General features: G+C 42.2%; 1 non-coding gene across 1 annotated transcript; it reads right to left on the reverse strand.

Annotated features, from left to right (window-relative positions):
• Positions 1–21,117: 21,117 nt before the first annotated feature.
• On the reverse strand, positions 21,118–21,221 carry LOC114810995. Its single transcript, XR_003758680.1, has one exon. It is a non-coding gene; the product is annotated as a U6 spliceosomal RNA (small nuclear RNA).
• Positions 21,222–22,366: the final 1,145 nt, after the last annotated feature.

The raw sequence follows: 22,366 nt of genomic DNA on the forward strand, positions 1-22,366 counted from the left end.
CACTCATATATCCTTTTCCTCATCAGAAGTAGCAAAAGGAAATAATAATAATAATAATAATTATGGTATTTGTTAAACATCTACATGTGCCAAGTACTGGGGTTGGTACACGGTAATAATAATTACGGTATTTGTTAAGTGCTTACTATGTATTAAGCACTGTCTACTAATAGGACACAGTCTGTGTCCCCTATGGGGCTCAGAGTCTTAATACCCATTTTAGTGATGAGGAAACTGAGGCATAGAGAAATGGTGACTTGTCCAGGGTCACACAGCCAATATGTGGCAGATCTAGAGTTAGAACCCAGGTCCTTCTGACTCATTCATTCATTCAATAGTATTTATTGAGCGCGTACTATGTGCAGAGCACTGTACTAAGCACTTGGAATCTACAATTTGGTAACAGAGACAATCCCTGCCCATGGCCGTGCTTACAGTCTATTTGGGGGAGGCAGACAGACAAAAACACTAGCAATAAATAGAATAAATGATGTACACCTCATTAACAAAATAAATCTCAGGCCTATGCTCTGTCCACGAGGTCATGTTGCTTCTACTGTATTCTAAAGTCAGAAATGAGGATTTTTACTTTCATTTGAGTGAAGTTGAGGTAAATTTGGACAATGGCTTTGTGAAAAGAACTCTGGACTGGGGTCAGAAGGCGTTGGTTTTAGTCTTGGCTCTGTCATTTGCCTGCTGGGTGAACTTAGCGAAGTCACCACTTCTCTTTTGCTTCCACATCTATTTTCCCTCTCTCCTCCATTGTGATCCTTGAGTGGGTCAGGAAGAGTACCCGATCTGATTATCTTGCATTTACTCTAGTGCTTGGCAGTGTAATAGACTCAGTTAAGTGCTTAACAAGTGCCATGATTATTAGTAACACCTGTGTGGCTTAGTGGCAAGAGCATGGGCTTGGGAGTCAGAGGCAATGGGTTCTAATCCCGGCTCCCTCACATGTCAGCTGTTTGACTTTGGGCAAGTCACTTCACTTCTCTGTGCCTCAGTTACCTCTTCTGTAAAATGGGGATTAAGACTATGAGCCTCACGTGAGGCAACCTGATTAGCTTGTATCTCCCCGAGCTCTTAGATCAGTGCTTGGCACATAGTATGCGCTTAGCAAATACCATTATTATTATCATTATTATTATTATTATTATAAAAAGATGCCTACTTTGGAAACAGAGAGGGAAAAATGTGAGGTTGTCTAAGTTGAGTGTTACCTGTGACCATCCATTTTTCACATCTGAATAAATGTCACACCTACAAAGAGCTTCCTCCTCTTTCTTAAAGGGGAAACAAACAAGAACTACCATTTCTTATTGTCTTCCATGTAGATCACCAAGTTTGAGAGATTTAAGGATTAATGATGTATTTTAGCTTTTAAGGCCCTGTAAACAATTTTAGATCCTAAAATCCTAGATATGCTCTCCATTAATTAGTTACTATTGCCTCTTTCCCCCTAAGATTCATCCTAAACCATCTCTCACAAGGTTTACACTGAAGCTGAAATTTCTGGAAGCCTTCCATTGTGAAAATGTATGGGACAAAACTGAGACAAAATAAAGGAAGTTATTTGAGCAGTAAATAAATCAATCCATCATTTACTGAGATCTTACTCTCTGCAGAACTCTGTACTGAGCCTTGGGATAGTACAATATAATAATAATAATTATGGTATTTACAAAGCGCTTACTATGTGACGAGCACTGTTCTAAGCACTGGGATGGATACAAGGTAGTCAGGTTGTCCCATGTGGGGCTCACAGTTTTAATCCCCATTTTACAGATGAGGTAACTGAGGCACAGAGAAGTTAAGTGACTTGCCCAAGGTCACACAGCAGACAAGTGGCAGACTCAGGATTAGAACCCGTGTCCTCTGACTCCCAAGCCCAGGCTCTTTCCACTAAGCCACGCTGCTTCCCACAGCAATATATAACAATATAACAGTTGGTGACACATTCCCTGCCCAGAGGGAGCTTACAGTCTTGAGAATGTTCCCTTTCTGGGTCAGAAAAGGGGAAAAACATGACAAAGGAGAAGTGTTTTGTCCCACTTACTGGGGTCTCCTCGTTGGAATCCTAAGCATGCTCTATTGCATATGTCCATTTATTGTTATATTGTACTCTCCCAAGTGCTTAGCACAGTGCCCTGCATCCAGTAAGCCCTCAATAAATATGATTGACTGATGATTGGTGAGTAGGGCTCACCAACTGTAATAGTGATTCCCAGCCAAGGCAAGAGATAAATGAGATGCTGCAATCAAGTAATTAATCAATGACATTTATTGAGCATTGTGCAATCAATCAATGACATTTATTGAGCACTTGTGCTGAGCATTGTACTAAGCACTTGGGAAAGGTACATGGAGTTGATGCAGATGTTAAATTTTTTTCTCTCTCCAGTAATTAAACTCCACAATGTGTTCATTCATTAGTTAGGGTTAGAAAGTGTAACCTAATATATAAAGTTAAAAGAAGTGCCTACCGAGTAGAGTTAATTACATTTTTCAGAAATCATTCAGAATTTCCATTTGCTATGATTTAGATGGCCTTCTTCCTACTTTTGGATTTTACTGGGGAAATCTATATTGTAAGTGAAATTAAAAATAGATTAAGAATGAGGTCCTCCTATGGGTTGTGCTGTTGTGCTGAAATGGTATCATTCACCAGGGTAAGCAAAGCTGAAAGATTCATTCTCAAAAAATACCAGAAGTTTATTGAAGATGAAACATTTCCAGCCATTTTGACCCCTTCCTTGTTCTCCACTTTTTTGTTGGGTAAATAAATGGTGAATTTATTTGGAGGAGTGGTTATAGATCTGTCTGGATCAGTGGTGTTTCCCAAACTCAAACTGTAAAAGCCCATAGAGTTCAGGGGGTCATTGTCAGCTTAACTATTTAAAACTTCAGTCTAGCATAATGCCCCATACAGGCAGGTTTTTAATAAATGTTTTTTGGTGATATAGAGTCTATCATGAATTTTTATAATTGAATTTGATCCTGGCTATTGGATATTTCCAGCATGTCAAGTCTTAAGGAAAATGAACAGTCTTAGCTGAAATTACAGAATACATTACATTGCATGTTCATATACTTCCATAATAGCAATATGATTTGTTACTTCAGAATCTGGTTTCCGATCCATCTGAAAGAATGAAAACAAATGAGAATTGTGTAACCCGATGTAATAAAATGTTTGGGCAGAAGTATTCCCACCCAAGAATATCTCTGTTGAAAAAGCTTTTTCATGAAAGGTTTTTCAATGAAAAATTAATAACTTAGATTTCAACCAAAGCCCATCAATTCATCCTAGGGTTCTTGAAATTTTCACCTTATCAGAAACTAAAGGACCGATGAACCATAATCCCACTAAAAGAACTTGGAAGTGAAAATTTTATTAATAAACCTAAGTCTGACTGGGGTCATTTTTGCATGGATGAAGTAAATGTGTTTATTTTCAATAATAATTGGAGAGAGATGAAGGGTTCTTTCAGGTGGAAGGGAATTTAGTTGAGGTGGAAACATGATCTTAACCTTCAGATCCTAAGCAGTATCGTTAAGTGTACCGCTTGCTGTTTTTCCTGAAGCAGATGATTACCTATTGATTTTTTGAATTGTTAAAACCTGCTTTTAATAGCCATGAGGCAAAGAAGACAGAGATATCTGGAAAAAGGGATTTCAACTGAGACATTTAGTTTGTGCTTGATTTGTTCGTGGAAATGGGATTTTGCTTCTTCCCTCTATTTAAAACAAACCCACTAATTTGATTTCCGTATGTCAAGACAGTCTGAACGAGTTTCCTTAGTCGCAGCTTCCTGAAGACCTGATCTTCTTTTTCTCTTTTCTCTTTCGGCAGTATGATCACTCTCCCCTGAGGAGGGATGAGGAAGAAGTGACTTTCCCATTTTATCCACCCCAGGGTTATCGTTTGTTCTTTGGATTAGACTGCTGATGGGTTGCTCTCAGATAAGCAAATTTCCATGTTCCCACTGTTGAAGCAGCATCAAATAAACTTTATTGAGTTTCCAAGAGATAATCAATCAGTCGTATCTACTGAGTGTTGACTCTGTGCAGAGCACTGTACTAAGCACTTGGGTGAGTACAATGCAACAAAGTTGGTAGACACGTTCCCTGCTCACAGCAAGCTGACAGTCTAGAGGGGAAAACAGATATTAATAGAAATAAATATTTATACTATTATGATACACTGGATTCCTGTTTGTTAAGGAGCTCAGCAAGCAAAATCTGAAGGAAACCCTGGGTGCAGTCACCAGGATCTCTTCGTTATCAGCATTTCAAACTTGATTTGAGCACAATAATTCTTTCAGTTATTGTCTGACTAGAGATCATCTCTTCTGTCTTCATGCGGCAGTCTCTTCCTACTCTTTTGGAAACTTGATGTGTGCAGGGAACGTGTCTGCTAATTCTGTCGTAACGTACTCTCCAAAGAGCATAATAAAGTGCTCTGCACAAAGTACTCTTTAAGTACTACTGATTGACTGGTCGTTTTCCTTAACTTATTGCAGGGGTAGTCTGGGACTATCATGTTGCTGCCACTGTCACCGCCTCCACCGTTCCTCTACAGGAAAGAGCAGAGATGCAGCAGAGTTTCTGGGTCATTGTGCTGATGCTGTTGCCACCGTATCATATCACCATATGAGAAGCAACGTGGCTTAGTGACAAAAGCACTGGCTTGGGAGTCAGAGGGCGTGAGTTCTGATCCCGGCTCCGCCACTTGTCTGCTGTGTGACCTTGGGCAAGTCACTTAACTTCTCTATGCCTCAGTTACCTCATCTGTAAAATGGAGATTAAGACTGTGAGCCCCACATGGGACAACCTGATCACCTTGTATCTACCCTAGTGCTTAGGACAGTGCTTGGCACATAGTATGTGCTTAACAAATACCATTATTATTATTATCATTATCATCATTATATCCTCTGCTTCTCTGCAGGACAGAAAGGAGGCACAGGGGAGCTTTGGGGTGTCTTGCCACTGCCACTCCTCTAGAGTAGGTAGGCCAGGAAGGGGATCCTAAACCCAATTTGTACAATGGACATTGTTCCGTTACTTGAAATATTGTATGCCCTCTCCTCCCTGGCCTCCTCAACAGGAGCGGATGACCAGAAAACTTGCTTGGAGTCCCTAGTGCTTGGTCACTGCTCACTAGCAAGTCCATTGAAGAAGTCTATCCCAAAGCCTGGGTACACTTCAATCCGGGAAAATGCACCAACCAATCAATGGTATTTATTGAAGGCTTATTCTGTGCAGGACACTGTAAGCGGTGCTTGGAAGAGTGTAATACAGTTGGTAGACAAGATCCTTGTCCCCAAGGATCTTACTTTCTAACAGTGCATCTTAGAGAAGTGATAAACAGCCCATTCTGAGTCCCAGTGAACTGTGGTGAGGGATGAGTTCATATGTGATTTGGGAAAAGGGCTCTTCCAGGACTCCAGTAGCACTTGGGTGGCTTGTTTAATCTTGGGGAGAAGTGGGGACACACTTGACTTTGCCTGAAGACAACAGTTCTGTTCTAGCCAACAAATGGAGACATAAATTGCAAGTGACCTCCCAGCTGAGGATATAGAGTATATTTATCACCACAGAGTCCAAATTCTATCATTTGGCATCGTGATGTCTTTTAAGTGTTCATTATTGAGGTTTCTAAGTGGATGAACAAGAGCCTGCTTCTCAAACAGAACAGAAACCTTTTTATGCTGGGAAAGAGTTCAGGTCAGTGGGTACTTTCCTTGGGTTTGGCCCAGGTTGACACCAGGAATTTGCAGTTAGGTGTCCTTGCTCGGAGCCTCAGGTGACTCCAGTTTCCATGCAGAGTGGCCAGAATGGTGACATCACAAATGCACAGCTCCTTTTGGGGGTGAGTCTGGCATCAGATTTGAAATATTCTTCATCATGATACAGTGGGAAGGCAACCTCCTACCCAACAGGCAGAGAGAGGTGTTTAGTAATCCATAATTGGAGCCAAAATTATCGTATCTAGAGCATTCACTTGTTGACACATTTTAGGGTTTGAATGACTGAAAAACTGGCCTCCTTCCCCCTGGCTGTAGGGAGTGCACAAGGCAGAGGAGTTGGGGAAAGGACCGAGAAATCTGAATCTTGGGCTCTTGCGAGAACATTCAGGGTGACCCTTAGTAAGTCTGTACCTGAATTTCCCCATCATGGGCTGGCAATAATACCAGTTTCAGAATGATTCTGAGATCCGGGTGAAGAGTTAATCAGTTTGGATCATTTTTGCACTGTGGTCCTGGTTTCAGACATTCACAATGCTCCTGCGACAGACTCTTTATTCCCTAGCTAAAATGGGCACCTGCCCTGGCCCCTTCATCTCCAGGGCTTCCTTCACCAGCCATATTGGACTCAGGGAATGACCCATTTTCACTTCTGACTGACCTTCTCCATTCTTCCAAACACCAAAGATAGAGGAGGTCCAGCCAGAGCAGGGAGAGACATGGAGGCTCAAGGGGACTCATGGGAATTAGCAGTATTCTCTAGGAAATGTTACATTTGCCTGAAATACTGTTCAGAAAACAATAGGTGTGACCCCAACAAAGCTGTGCTTTGTCACTCCTAAAGCTTCAACTGAGCAATGTTCAAGCCCCCTTTCAGGTGAAACCACTCTCCTTCCAGAGGGGAAACAGCAGCAGGCTCTCTGCCGACCCTGAAAAGGAGCAGCAGCAGTGAAGGAGAAAAGTCCAGCTGAGAAAGGCCAACTCCGTAGGGGGCAAGGGAGGCAATCGACCCCACAGTAGAGGTGAGTCCCAACCCCATTCATCTCAGGTACTAACAGAAACTGAGAGCTTCCAGTCAGGAGTGATAGACCCCAAATTGTGGCATTCTGGCCTGTCAGTACTTGGAAGCTTGCCCCTTCCCAAATCCCATCTCCCCCAAATCCTTGCCCACTTTTTGCCTCCACACTCCGAATATTTTCCTCTGTGCATGGAGCCAGAGCTGGAAATAATTGATCAAGTGGGTTTGGCATATTCCAGCAATAAGAGCTGTTTTTTTTAAATTGTATATGTTAAGTGCTTACTATGTGCCAGACACTGTTCTAAGTACTGGGGTAGTTACAAAGTAATCATATTGGACACAGTCCATGTTGCATATGGGGCTCAGAGTCTTAATCCCTATTTTGTAGATGAGTTAAGTGAGGTACAGAGAGTTAAATAATTTGCCCAAGGTCACACAGAAAACAAGTGGCAGAGTCAGGGTTAGGACCCAGGTCCTTCTGACTCCCATGCCCATGATCTATCCACTAGGCCATTCTGATAACTGCACTAGAGGAGTTGTTTAAGCCAGGTTTTTGTCTGGGGTGTCCTCCCCATTTTATAGCTAGGGTTTTTTGTTTTTTCTTTTAAACACATGGTATTTGTAAAGTGCTTACTATGTGTCAAGCACTGTTCTTAGTGCTGTGGTGAATACAAGTTAATCAGATTGGACACAGTGCCTTTCCCACACAGAGCTCACAGTCTAGGAGGGCGAACAGGTATTTAATACATTTTATAGATGAGGAAACTGAGGCACAGAGAAGTAAAGTGACTGGCCCAAAGTCACACAGGAGAAAAATGGCAGAACCAGGATTAGAACCCAGGTCCTCTGACTCCCAGGTCCATGCTCTTTCCTCTAGGCTATGTTGTCTGAGGTCTCCTTCTGGTTTGCACTCTGGGGCAGAAGCCACCATCCAATTTATACAGCTCAGATTCGTTAGTTTAAATTTGATTGTTTGGTCTCAAACAACTTGAAATGCAGATAGTCACATAAATAAACATTCTTGGGGTTGAATTCCAATATAATTTTGGAATTTAAAGATTCTTTTCTAAGCCAGAAAAGAGCCCTATAAAATAACTTCCTGACAAAAGAATGAAGCCATAGAAGAACTTGGTGTGCAAGGAATTAGTCTATCTAGTTGGCCCTTAATGTTACATCATAGAAAATGAGACCTGATGTCACTGTAATCAATCAAGCTATTATTCTTATTTATTGAGCACTAACTGTGTGTGGTGTACTATACTAAGTATTTGGGAGAGTACAGTATAACAGAATTGGTGAAAACATTCTTGGTCCACAGTGAGTTTACAGTCTAGAGGGGGAGACAAATATTAATATAAATAAATTATGGATATGTACAGAGGTGCTGTGGGACTGGGAGGGGGATGAATAAAGGGAGAAAGTCTGGGCTATGCAGAAAGGAGTGGGAGATGAGGAAATGATGGCATAGTCAGGGAAGGCCTCTTGGAGGAGATATGCTTTCAATAGGCTTTGAAAGGGGAAAGTGATCGCTGCCACATATGAAGAGGGAAGGCATTCCGGACCAGAGATAGGTGAAGAGTTAGATGAGATCAAGGTACAGTGAATAGGTTGACATTAGAGGAGTGTAGTGTGTGAGTTGGGTTGTAGTAGAAAATCAAGGAGGTAAGGTAGGAGGGGGTGAGGTGATTAAATCTCGTGGTAAAGAGTTTGTAATTTGACACAGAGGTGCATGGGCAACCACAGAGATTCTTGAGGAGTGGGGTAGCATGGACTGACAGTTTTGTAGAAAAATGATCTGGGCAGCAGAATGAAGTGTGGACTGGAGTAGTGAGAGACAGGAGGAATGGAGATCAACATAGAGGTTAATACACTAATCAAGGTGGGTTAAGGTAAAACCATGGATTAATGTAATAGCAGTTTGGATATTGTGAAGGCTGAACTGACAGGATTTGTTGCCAGATTAAATATGTGTGTTGAATGAGTGATATGAGTTGAGAGCACCAGGGTTATGGGTTTGTGAAATAGGGAGGATGGTGGTGTTGTCTACAGTAATGGGAAAGTCACAGGGAGGACAGAGTTTAGTTTGGAAGATAAAGTGTTTTGTTTTGGACATGTTAAGTTTGAGGTGGTGTGGGACATCCAAGAAGAGATGTCCCGAAGGCAGGAGGAGATATGAGACTACAGAGAAGAAGAGACATCAGGGCTGGAGAGGTAGATTTGGAAATCATCTACATGGAGATACTATTTGAAGCCATGGGAGGGAATGAGTTCTCCAAGTGAGTGAAAGTGGATGGAAACTAGGAGGGGACAGAACCTAGCCTTAAGGGACTCCCATAGTTAGGGAGTGGGAGACAGAGGAGGAGCCTGCAAAAAATATTGAGGAGAGGACAGAGAAATAGGAGAACTAGGAGAGGGAAGTGTCAGTGAAGCCAAGTCTGGGTAAGATTTCCAGAAGAAAGGTGTGGTTGACAGTGTCTAAGGCATTTGAGAGGTTGAGGAGGATTACAACGGTGTAAAAGTCATTGGCCCCTCTCAGGATCACACCTGGAGAGTTTCCAGTACTCTACCATTCTCAACTACTGGAGAGAGAGTCAAGCAGAAGCATAACCATTCCATTACTAGCTTGGCCAATGGCTAGCGATTGGAAGACAATCTGCTACCAGTCAACATTCACCTGTTCTGGGCAGCAACGGCAAGGGAGAGAGTCAAGGATGGAGACTCATGTTTACTGCATGGAAGGAGACAATGGTAAACCACTTCCATATTTTTACCAAGAAAACTCCATGGATACAGTACAGGAACAATTGCAGATGGAGATGGGATGTTCTGGGAGAAATGTGTTCATGACATCCCTATGGGTCAGAGACAACTTGACAACATAAGACAAGACCAAGGCCATTGGATTTGGCAAGAAGGAGGTTGCTGGTGACCTTTAAGAGGGCAGTTTCTGTGGAGTGTAAGGGGTGGAAGTCATATTGGAGCGGGTCAGAGAGAGAATTGGAAGTGAAGTAGTGGAGACAGCAGGTTAAGACAACTTGCTCAGAAAGTTTGAAAAGAAATGGTAGGAGATAGGGTAATAATTGGAGGAAGCCGTGGGGTCAAGGGAGTATTTTTTTAGGATATGACAACTTGCTCAGAAAGTTTGAAAAGAAATGGTAGGATAGAGATAGGGTAATAATTGGAGGAAGCCGTGGGGTCAAGGGAGTATTTTTTTAGGATAGGGGACACAAAACATATTTGGAAGCAGTGGGGAAGAAGTCATTAGTGAACAGTTGAAGGTGGTGATCAGGGAGGGAAAAAAGGAGGGGGCAAGAACTTTAATAAGGTGTAAAGAGAAGGGGTTGGAGATGCAGGTGGAGGGAGTGGATTTTGAAAGGAGGCAGGAGATCTCCTCTTTACTGCTGGGATAGATGGGAGAGTTGAAGAAGGGGCAGGAGGAGGGAGGAGCTAGAGAGGAACAGAGGAGGTTTAGGGAGATCATCCTGATAGTTTCAATTTTCTCAATAAAAATATGTGGCCAGGTCATTAGGAGTAAGAGATCAGGGAGGCTGGGGGGACAGGGGATTTGAGGAGGGAGTTAAATGTCTGAAATAACTGGAGAGGGCAATGGGCATGGGAGTCAATAAGGATAGAGAAATAATTTTGCCAAGTAGAGGAGAGGGAAGAGTTAAAGGAGGCAAGGATGAACTTGAAGTGGACTAGGTCCACCTGATATTTGGAGTTCCACCAACAGCAGTCAGTTTCTTGTTTATAGAACCAAAAAGGGACTGTGGAAGTGATCCAGGATGTAGGTTACTGGTACAAGATCAGTGAAGGAATAGGAGTGTGAATGAATTGAATTCAGTAGAGAGGGTGGTGTTGAGGGTGTCAATTTGGTTGTCAAGAGAAGGTAGTTTGGGTATGAAGACTGAATTTGATGACTTGGGAAAATTGGAGGGGGTCAAAAGATCTGAGGTCTCTGTGAGGAAGCAGAACAAATTTTCAGGGAGGGCGTGTATGGGAGATTAAGAAGAGAGTATGAAGGAGAGGAAGTCAGATAGAGGAAGGACAGATAGAGGAATTTCAGAGTTGGTGAGGGTAGAGATTGTACAGTGACTAGAGGTGATGAGATCAAGTGTGTGTCCAAGTTGATGAGTGGGTGAGGTGGTGTGGAGCAGGAGGTCAGTAGAGTTCAGGAGTTATTAAGTACTTAAAGTTTTCTGAGCACTGTATTAAAAGCTAGGGAGAGTGAAATATAACAATAAACAGATACATCCCCTGCCCACAAGGAGTTTACAGTATAGATGACTTAGATGACTATTGTTGAATTGCGCTGTTCAAGCACTTAGTACAGTGCTCTGCACACAGTAAGCGCTTAATAAACATGATTGATTGAATGAAAGCATGGTGGTACAGACATTAGTATATCTAATAAATGTAAATAAATTGTAAATAAATTACAGATATGTACATAAGTGCTTTGGGGCAGGGAGGGGGGATGAAACAAGGGAGCAAGTCAGGGCTACACAGAAGGGAGTGGGGACTGAGGAAATGAGGGCTTAGTCAGAGAAGGCCTCTTGGAGAAGACTGTGAGTCCATTGTTGGGTAGGGATTGGCTCTATCTGTTGCCTAATTGTACTTTCCAAGTGCTTAGTACAGTGCCCTGCTCACAGTAAGCACTCAATAAATGCGACTGAATAAATACGATTGAATGAATGTGCTTTCAATAAGGCTTTGAAGGGGGTGAGAATAATTGTCGGTATTGAGGAGAGAGGGTGTTCCAGGCCAGAGGCAGAATGTGGGCAAGATTCCGGGGGTGAGAGAGACAATGTTCTCCATTGTGTATTCAGTCCTGGCTGCAGTTTACAATCATTTCAAGAAGTGAGTAATCTCCCAAATTCTAGTACATTCACCAAATCAGTCAGGTGTGTTTTTCAGTGTCTCTCCCCTGTTTCTTGCCAATACTTTTGCTTTCCCTTTCTCCCCATATCATGATGATATGAGAATAAGATGATTTTCCAGATTGTTCAATCCCTATGAACAGGAACATGTCCTGTGAATTGGGCATATTTTCCCTAACACTTACTTCAGTGCATAGTCCCATGTCTAATACTAGTACTTACTGGTATAAAACTAACTCTCTTCCCCTCTTCAAAGCCCTATTGAGAGCTCACCTCCTCCAAGAGGCCTTCCCAGACTGACCCCCTTTCCTTCTGCTCCCCCTTCCCCTCCCCTCAGCGCTGTGTTCATTTGTATATATTATTTATTACCCTATTTATTTTGTTAATGAGGTGTACATCCTATTCTATTTATCTATTTATCTATTCTATTTATCTTGATGATGTCTTGTTTTTGTTTTGTTCTGTTTTGCTTTGCTGTCAATCTCCCCCGTTTACACTGTGAGCCCGTCATTGTGCAGGGATTGTCTCTATCTGTTGCCGTAGTGTACATTCCAAGCACTTAGTACAGTGCTCTGCACATAGGAAGCACTCAATAAATTCCACTGAATGAATGAATTATGTTGTAATTAACATTATGGTATTTCATTATGGTATTTATTAAGTGCTTACTAAGTATGAGGCACTGTACTCAGCGCTGAGGATGATACAAGCAAATTGAGTTGGACACAGTCCCTGTCCCACATGGGGCTCACAATTCCAATCTCCATTTTACAGATGAGGTAACTGAGGCGAAGAGAAGTGACTTGCCCAAGGTCACACAGCAGATAAGTGGCAGATCTAGGATTAGAATTCATGATGTCTGACTCCCAAGCCCGTGCTCTTTCCACTAAGCCACGCTGCTTCTCCTGCTACTATTCCCACATCTACTACTACTAGTACCCACACCAAACTTTCACCCAGGCCCAGATTCCCTGAAAACCAAACAAAAAGGCAGTAGATTGGACAATGGATTGCATTAAATTTCTTTGACCTCTGGCCCCCATTCATTAGGCACACTAGTGTCAAAGCTAAACAAGTACCATAACTAGGCAAGTCACCAGGCATCTTTGTCTCCAGTGCTAGATTTTAAGGTCGTTGTGGGCAGAGGTCACGTCTACCAACTCTGTTGTATTGTACTCTCCCAGGTGGTTAATACAGTGCTCTGCACACTGTAAGTGTCAAAAAATACCATTGATTGAAGTGAAGCTACCCACTGGAGCACAATCCACTCATTCATTCAATCATATTTATTCAGCGCTTACTGTGTACAGAGCACTGTACTAAGCTCTTCGGAGAGTACAATACAACAACAAACAGACACATTCCTTGCCTGCAACAAGCTCACAGTCTAGAGGGGAAGACAGATATTAATGGGCATAAATAAATACATGAATAAATTACAGATATATACAGATGTGCTGTGAGGCTGGGAGGGAGGATGAAGCACAGTCCAAGCATGTGGTCCCAGTGAGTCAGTTTATGCTGGTGGTAGAGAATAAATATGATTGAATGAACCACGGGACTGTGCTCCAGTTGGTAGCTTCACTTCAATCAATGGTATTTATTGACACTTAACAGTGGGCAGAGCACTGTATTAACCACCTGAAAGAGTACAATACAACAGAGTTGGTAGACGTGACCTCTGCCCACAACGACCTTAAAATCTAGCACTGGAGACAAAGATGCCTGGTGACTTGCCTAGTCACAGTGAGTCAATTTATGCTGGTGGTGGAGAAGTTTATTAATTTTTCCTGGGTTAAGAACTGTTTTGTAATGCCACTGATTTATTTTAGACATGGCTCTAGCTACAGCCCCTTGAAGCAATGCTGATTTTTTGGAGAGAAAAGCTCATTTGGCCTGGGTGAGGTAGTTTCCTAAATCTTAAAATGATGAAATAGAGCTTAATAAAACTCTATAAAAGGCTTTGGAGTCTCCACTGATGATCTGTGCTCTCTCCAGGGTGCGACTTTTCCTGAAGAAGCTGAAGATCATGGCAAATTCTTTGGAAAAAAAAAGAACCTCCAAGAAACCCTGGAAAAATAATAATCTCTAAGCCTTTAAACATGCAAAGTACAAAGAAAACCAAGTGTGTAAAATGTTCAGGGTTTCTTGTGTTACCTCTCCCAGTCTTCTGTCACTCTCTGCTTTTTCATCTCTTTTTAGCCGTCCACTCTCTGATCAACTGCCATTCTCCCTGTCCTCCCACTGGCCTCACCTCCTGTCTCTCTGACCTCTCTCAGAGACTAATCCCCCATTTATCTCTCCCCTCTGTTTTCCTGGCCCAGCTCTTCTCAATTGTTCATTGGCTCACTATTCTCCCAGGCTCAGGGTCTCACTATTCTCTTGGGCTCTGGGTCCCATTCCATCATGGCCCTGGTCTCATTAGGCCTCAGCCAACTTTAGTGGGGAACAAGTTTTTGTAAACAAAACTCAGAATTTTTTTTATCAATACTCCACATGGTTGTGGCCATGAGACGGGGGCCTTGTTTTATTCTTAGTGCTGCAGGAAAAAAGTTGAACGGAACTTAAAATAAAACAGAGCCAAATTCAAAGCGACAGATAGAGCTGTGTTATTGAGGAGTTATTGTCATCAGCCTCCAGGGACATCATCCAGGGTTTGTCTGAAAAGAAGGGGCCTTTGCTGAGTGAATTTCAAGTTCATAGACTAATGAACACATTTTTATAGTTGCTTACTCTTCAATAATCATTTTTTATTTTAGAGGTAAAGAACTAAAGGCAGCAAAAAGCTTAGGGTCCTGGGCAGCTTCCAGTCTGTTGAACTCCTCCTGGTCCACCAAACCCCTCCTGGCTTGTTAAATCCCTTCTGAACCCATGCCAATCTAGCCAGACAGACAGGCGGCAAGCAATGAAGTTGGCCCTCTTCCCTGATTAGGCATCACTAGGGCTCCAGACCTTCTGTAGCCCCTTTACTTCCTCCCTGGGCCAGGCTGCTGGCACAAGCAGAGGTAAGCATGAAGACTCTACCTTATTAACATTAAGATCCCAAAGGAGGAGACTTTCCTATGCTTTGAAGTACATTTTCCAGCAATGTTGTAAAACAAGGACTAGGGAAAGCCTCAATTTTATAATCAGTAAATACAAATAAACATATTTGGGTTTCATTTCTTTGGGCTGTGGATAAAGTCAGTGTGTTCAAACCAAAATAATCACATAGGTAAGGTAGCAGAGGTGGCACAGGTGTTATATGGACACTGGGGTCGGTGTCTGGTTCAGAGGACTGCACTCTCCTGATCCCAGAGGATGTGGAACAAGAAGCCTGAGTTTACATCTCTAGGCCCTTCTGGGGCTGGGAGTCCTAGAGAGAGAGAGAGCATGTGCATGGGAAAATATTGACACTCCCAATGCACATGTTCTGAGGTCTGAACCTTGAATCCAGGTGCTCCCACAGGACACTGGACAGAGCTTGTCACTAGGTCTCACCTACTGTCTTTGGGGCCTGGTCTCCACCCCAAGAATGTGTCCCCTGAAGACTCTGGGAAAATGGTGCAAGCACCCAAGCTTTCCTGGGAATAGCTCTGTTCCTGAGCTGCAGTGTGCTATATTCTGATCTACCCCCTTAACAAGGATATACTACTACCACTACTATGACTATTTATTAAGTGCTTACTATATACTAAGCACTATACTAAATGTTGGGATAGAAAATCAGGTCAGACACGGCCCTTATCCCATATGGGGCTCACAACCAAAAGAAAAGGAAGAACAGATATCGAACCCCCATTTTACAGAACCGGAGGCATGGAGAAATTAAATGACTTGGCCAAGGTCAGAGAGGAGGCAAGTGGTGAAGTCAGGATTAGAACGCAGGTCATCTGACTTGCCTGCTTGTGCTCTTTCCATTAGGCCACCCTGCTTCCCTGTGGTTGAGACAGAAATCCTACAGTCAAGCTGACTTTTTCAAAAGCAATAATTCTTTTGGGCTAATATCACATCTGGACTGCCATACAGGTGACTCCACAAGGCAACCATCACTCCTTTCAAGCCCCCCATTGAAAAAAGGCTGACCTGTCCTGTTCCTATGATGAACACCCTCACCCAAAGCTGTGGTGCACTATGGGTCTGAGGGCTCTAGATGGCACTGGTTCTTCAAGGAACTCACAGACTGAGCCTGGCTTTTGAGGATTTAACAGCTTTAAAATCTGCTTTTGCCACAGAAAAATGTGAGGTGCTTCTTCAGATTCAACCAATACTGCCAGCCAGTCAATCAGTTGTATTTCCTGAGTGCTTACTGGGTGCAGAGCACGGCGCTGAGCACTTGGGAGAGTACAGTATAACAATAGAACAGACGCATTCCCTCCCCACAATGACCTGACACTCCTGGAAGCGCATGACCTGTCCCCGAGTCGTGCAGGACCTCTGGTAAAGTGATGAGGCCCAGGGCTCTGAGTCCATAGAGCCTGACTGCTAACAAAGCCTTCTGGATTTTCAAGCAAACTAAAGTAATTCAGCTTGACAAAGAAACACAAACTTTTATTCTAACCTGATTACTCCCACAACCAGTTGTTCACAAATATCAGAGTTTAAACATCAGGGGAAGTTTCTAGGCAAATTCCAAGGGAGCAGAGTAGCAGCACGGCAGACAGACAGACGTTAATATACATAAATTACAGATATGTGCATAAGTGTTACTGCGCTCTCCCCAGAGCTTAGTACAGTGCTCTGCACGAGTAAGTGCTCAATAGATTTGATCAGTTGATTGAGTGGAAAGGATGTGGACCTGAGAATCAGGAGTCCTGGCTTCTAGTTCCATCTCTGCCACTGACCTACTATGAGACTTTGGTTTAGTCTCTTAGCTTCCTTACCTGTAAAATAGGGATAAGATTGATGGCAAGCCCCATGTGAGATGGGAACTAAGTCCAATAGCATAAACTTGTACCTACCCCAGTGTTTAGTACATAGTAAGTACTCAATAAATGTCAAAATTATTATTCTTGAATCAACAGGAAATGACAGATTCTCCTGAATTTGATGGGAAGGAAAAGGATGAATTTCCCATGACTTACCCTACAAGAGTGATGAGCAAGGCATTAGTGAACCCAATACCCTCTAAGAGTTGATTGTGCAAAGCTGGGGAATGGACAGGAGCAGAAAATACATTTGGTTTTTAGGTATTAACTTTCCATCCTCAGCATGAATGTACTTATGTATATTCAATAATACCTTCAGTTATTCAACTAATTTATCCTGCATAACCAACTGTTACATGCTTGTTCTTCTTCCTACTCGCACTATGTGTAAATAATTTTAGTCTGCCTGTTGCCCCTCCCTACATTATAATGTAACATCCATGAGGTCAGGGAGCATGTGTTTTGTATCCCAAACATATTGTATAGTGGTTTGCAAACAGTAGCTGCTCAGTAAATGCCACTGATGATGTTGATAGAATATGACAATATGGGTACATTTGGGCACTTCACTTTCTCAGAGGCTGGGAAAAAAATGACACAGAATAGTGTCCCTTAGTCCTTAAGGAAGACACCATAGATGGCGATTTTGATCTATGAATGTGATTGCATGTAGCTGTAAAGACCACTGTGGGACCCACAGTTCTAACTACGCTATACTCACACAAAACTGTTCTTTGTTGTGCTATTGTGTTAATTATTGGCAATCTAGAATATGACCTGCTGTTTGTTGGAATGAGCTGCCCTTAATTTGTCTGGGATCAGCTATTTGAGGACAAGCCAAATCCAAAGAAGGAGGTCAATTGTGAACCCCCCCACTAATCCAAAAGAGACACTTTGCCGCAAAATGGCAATTTGATAGTTTGTAGGTTAATGAGAGACATATTGCACATATAGAAATTCCATTGTTAACTGGGGCTGTAATAAGATAACGATTAATCATTAACAGCACAATCCTCTATTTTCAGTCACCCAGAATTCTTGGCTCAGAGTTTTGAAATGCCTCACCTTATCATGTCTAATGTTCTGATTCATTCATTAATTCATTCAATTGTATTTATTGAGTGCTTACTGTGTGCAGAGCACTGTACCAAGCGCTTGGAAAGTACAATTCAGTAACAGAGACAATCCCTAACCAACAATGGGCTCACAGTCTAGAAGAGGGGAGACAGACAACAAAACAAAGCAAGTGGACAGTCATCAATAGCATCAATATAAATAAATAGAATTATAGATATATACACATCATTATAAAATTAATAGAATAATAAATATGTATATATATAACCCAAGTGTTGTGGGGCGGTGTGAGTCCTGGGCAAAGAGTGGAGTTTGTGGCCATAATTCCTGTTCCTTGGGAATTTGAGAGCTAGTTGGTAAGCAAGTATGCCTGGTGTTAGGCCTAAAAATGGAATGGAGTCCTTAGATTATTTGACATCTATTTTACCCAGCATTTCCCCAGAGTTCCTCAGGTACCACTTGTGGAATACTTTAAATCCAGATGAGAATTTAACTTGTGGAACAACTGAGGGAAAGAGAACAGTGAAGCTGGAGAGTTGAATAACAAATGTGATACCATTTTAACCAAGCTGCATTTGCCTTTGGGGGTTCCTGAAGCATACAGAGAATTTGGACAGCTCACTGTCAGCCTTAGGGAGCTGTCTAATTTGGGGAGCCCATTCTAGAGGAAGGAGCTGGGTAGAAGATCCCAAAGAGCCCAGAACAGGCATCCTGATCCTCAGAGATCCTTAAGGAGGAAGATTTCTCAATTTCCTTTAGTTCTCTAACTATTCCAGTGCTTCTAGACTGTAAGCTCATTGTGAGCAGGGAACTGGTCTGCTAATTCTGTTGCACTGTACTCTCCCAAGACTTAGTACAGTGCTCTGCACATAAGTGCTCAGTAAATACCAGTAATTGACAGATTGATTTATCACCCTCAAAAGTGGGAAATTCTTTGACTTCTTTTGTTTACTTGACTTTTCTGGGAGGACCTGCAAACTGGCCTAAGACTACAAATCAGGCTGCACAGGACCCATAAATCTTATATAGGAAGTACAGTTCTTTGGCCCCACTGGGTAAATGAAATTCTATTTCCAGACACTGAGATCTTCAGGAGAAGAGAAATTCTGTTTGGAAAATATTAACAAGATTGTTTTGATAAGAGGCCTCAGCTATGGGACTAAGTTTTCAGTTAATGAATCAACAGTATTTACTGAGCACTTACTGTATGCAGAATACTGTATTAAGTTCTTGGGAAAGGAAATTCAACAGTGTTGGAAGATATCCTTGCTCTCAAGGAACCTACAGCCAAGTTTGCGGTGAAACACATTGTGGCCTAGTGGATAGAACATGGAGCTGGGAGTCTGAAGGCCTTGGGTTCTAATTCTGTCTCTGCCACTTGTTTGTTTTATGACCTGGGGCAAGTGACTTCACTTCTCTATGCCTCAGTTACCTCATCTGTAAAATGGGATTAAGACTGTGAGCCTCAAATGGGTCATGGAACACAAGTACTTAACAAATGCCATAAAAATTTTTTGAGCAATGACATCATGCAGCTTGGGAGGTGAAGAGCAAGAGGCCCAAACAGGGATAGACTCTGCCACTGCCAGCTCCTCTTGGTCTCCAGAAGATAGGCTGCTCAAAGACTTAGCGAGGAAGGAATCATGGATGTTTTTCAAACGCACATGACTTCAGGCACCATCAGGGATGTTGACTTCATCTATCACAGTCTGCATAACCTTTCTCCAGGTCAAAGCTGATGTACCTGAGGGTGAGCTACTACTTGAATGTGGCTAGTTAGGCCAGTGTTTCTAATCTTTTCAGTATAGTGTGCAGATAAAGAGGCCAGATTGTTGCCCCATTGCCTCTGCTGCCCTCTGTGCCTGTCATCATTTCCAGTTCTTCTTCTTTGCATCACTACCTTCTCAGAACTTTTCTTCACAAAGAGTCACCCTGTTTCTAATTTCTCTGTGGTCCTCTGCTTCCAACTGCCAACTGCCCATGGTTATGCTATATCATTTGAGGCTTTGTACCACTGAGTCTAAAATTCTACCTATCCTGTTTTAGTTTACCAAAAATCAGCAGTTACAGTAATTTCCTGTTGCCCATTCTCCTCCTGTATCTTGCCTAGTGAAGGGGTGATGTCGGTAGATTGACCTAGTTGTTATTATCCTATTCCATTTGATGTGAATTACGGTCCATAGATGGTACTGACAGAGTTGATTTGGTCACGGCACCTGAGGTGGATCCCTCAGGCATAAAAAACAAATACTGTGTTTTCAAAATTCAGCACCACATATATATTTGAGCCCCAAAGTGTGGGGTTTCCATTCCTGAAAGACTGCCAGTTTTGCTCCAAGAGGGGGACTTATATATCAGCAATCATGATCATATGGGCAAACTGGCATTTAAGAACAAAGATCCTAAATAACTTGCTTGAATGTACTCTTTATGGGGGAGGACCCATTTGCCTCATGGTAGAGCTTTATCCATGAATACATGGCTAAATTCCAATCCCTTTCACTTTATTTTGGGCTTCCTTTCCTAACACCTGGACTCTGTAATCAATTTAAACTTTGCTCTCAGGGGGTTTCTTGAGGACTATAAAGGAGAGGAGAAACAGAGCAATAATCTCCATCTAGATATCCCTTAGTCAGGACTCAGTACTGGCATCTACTAGGGAAGTTGTATTGTTAATAGATTAACTTTCAAATTTAGGAGAGTGTACAAATTCTGTGTCAAGGAGTTACAAGGGATACAGAGGGCAGAAAAAAGAGCCTCTTGGTGATTTAGGGTATTTTCAACCCTTTTCTTCCATATAATTCTTCTGAACTGAATTTACCCACCTCTTAAAATGTGGGAAACCAAAGCTAAGGCTGAATGAAACAAGTAAGAGGTTACCATATTTAAAAGAACCCCTGAAGAGCCACTTACTTGTTTTGAGTATTTTGGCAATCCCTCGTCAAACAATCAATCAATCACTCAGTTGCATTGATGAGTGCTTACTGCATGCAAAACATGGTACTAAACACTTGGGAGAGTATAATACAGAGTTGATAGACATATTCCTTGCCACAAGGAGCTGCCAGTCTAGTGGAGTCACCCAGAAAGTACTGTGCAGTTGCATAGGTGCTCCTAAAGCATAACAATTCCCCTGCCCACCATGTACTGCCTTGTCTTCCCAAACAGAGTGCTTCTGTGAGGATTTCAGTTTTGTCATCTACAGTTTCATTAATAATAACTTGTACCTCAAATGTAAAATATAATTAAAGCCACCTATGACAAAAATGTATACAGGTAATACACATTCCTCAAAAAAGATGTTACTTTATCGTTTCACTCAGTTTTCACATAAGAATCTGGTAAATTACATTTGAAACATATCTAAAAAAACTCCTAAAACACCGGATTTCTCAAACAGGTGTGTCTAAACCATTTCAAGTCCCACATTTGAGAGAGATTTGTGTTAAAGGCGATTTCTATATCACGACCTGGCTGAATTGAACAAAAATGTAGAACGCTTCGCGAATTTGTGTGTCATCACTCTGCGGGGGCCGTGTTAATCTCTGTATCGTTCCAATCTTAGTATATGTGCTGCCGAAGTGAGCACTACAAGACAAAGCCTCCAGATAAATCAGACACTGCTTTGCATGTGGCTTTTTATGTTGTTTTGGGCTTAGCACAGAGCATCTCATTTCTGGAAACTGAAGGTGGCAGCAGTAGCTAAGGAAGAGAAAGAGAGAGAGAGGGAGAACAAAATTTAACCATTTTCTTTCCTGGAGCAGTAGACTTGTTCTTCATTTGGTAGATGATGTCGATGGCAAGATTGCATCCATGAGTGAATATCTTTGGAAGACAACTGCCACAGCATGTGTGAGACCATATTAGTGTACTTTTTCTAGCTCCTTGTCATTTGCATGGGATTTGTTATGAGCAGCTTTACATACTGAATCAATCAACCAGTCAGTGGTATTTATTGATTGCTTTTGGTGACCAGAGCACTGTACTAAGTGTTTGGGAGAGTACAATATAACAGAGTTGGTAGGCACATTCTCTGCCCACAACGAACCTAACAGTCAAGAGAGGAGGGTTTCTAATCGCAAACAAGAGGAGGTTTTCCCAAATCTAGGCACCTACCTACTGCCTGGCAGAGACTTTCCAAGGAAGAGCTGCACAGGGCAGGACTATCTGACATTCTCCTTTATAGCCTTGGTATTTTGGGATGTTTTCTAGGGATCTGTTGAATGTAGATACAAATTTACCCTGGCACATTGGAGAAATGGTCCAAAACCAGCAGAAGAGACCTGAATTAGGGGGCATGGAGGATAGTAGAACTTGTAGAGGAAAACTTAGCTAAATAAATGAAAGATGCAGACAGATTGGGTGATCTTCAAATATAAAGAAAATGATCTAGGTATCACAGTAGACGATCAACCTACTCTGAGTCAGCAGTAAAGCTCTGTGAACTGTAATCTTCCCTGTATAGATAGCAGCAGCCTGGCTTATTGGAAAGAGCATGGGCTTGGGAGTCAGAGGTTGTGGGTTCTAATCCCAGCCATGCCACTTGTCAGATGTGTGACTTTGGGCAAATCACTTCACTTCCCTGTGCCTCAGTTACCTCATCGGTAAAATGGGGATTAAGACTGTGAGCCCCAGGTGGGACAACCTGATTATATTGTATCTACCCCAGAACTTAGAAGAGTGCTTGGCACATAATAAGCACTTAACAAATATGATCATCATCATCACCATCAT

Source organism: Ornithorhynchus anatinus, chromosome 3, assembly GCF_004115215.2.
Source record: "Ornithorhynchus anatinus isolate Pmale09 chromosome 3, mOrnAna1.pri.v4, whole genome shotgun sequence".
Lineage (NCBI taxonomy): Eukaryota > Metazoa > Chordata > Mammalia > Monotremata > Ornithorhynchidae > Ornithorhynchus > Ornithorhynchus anatinus.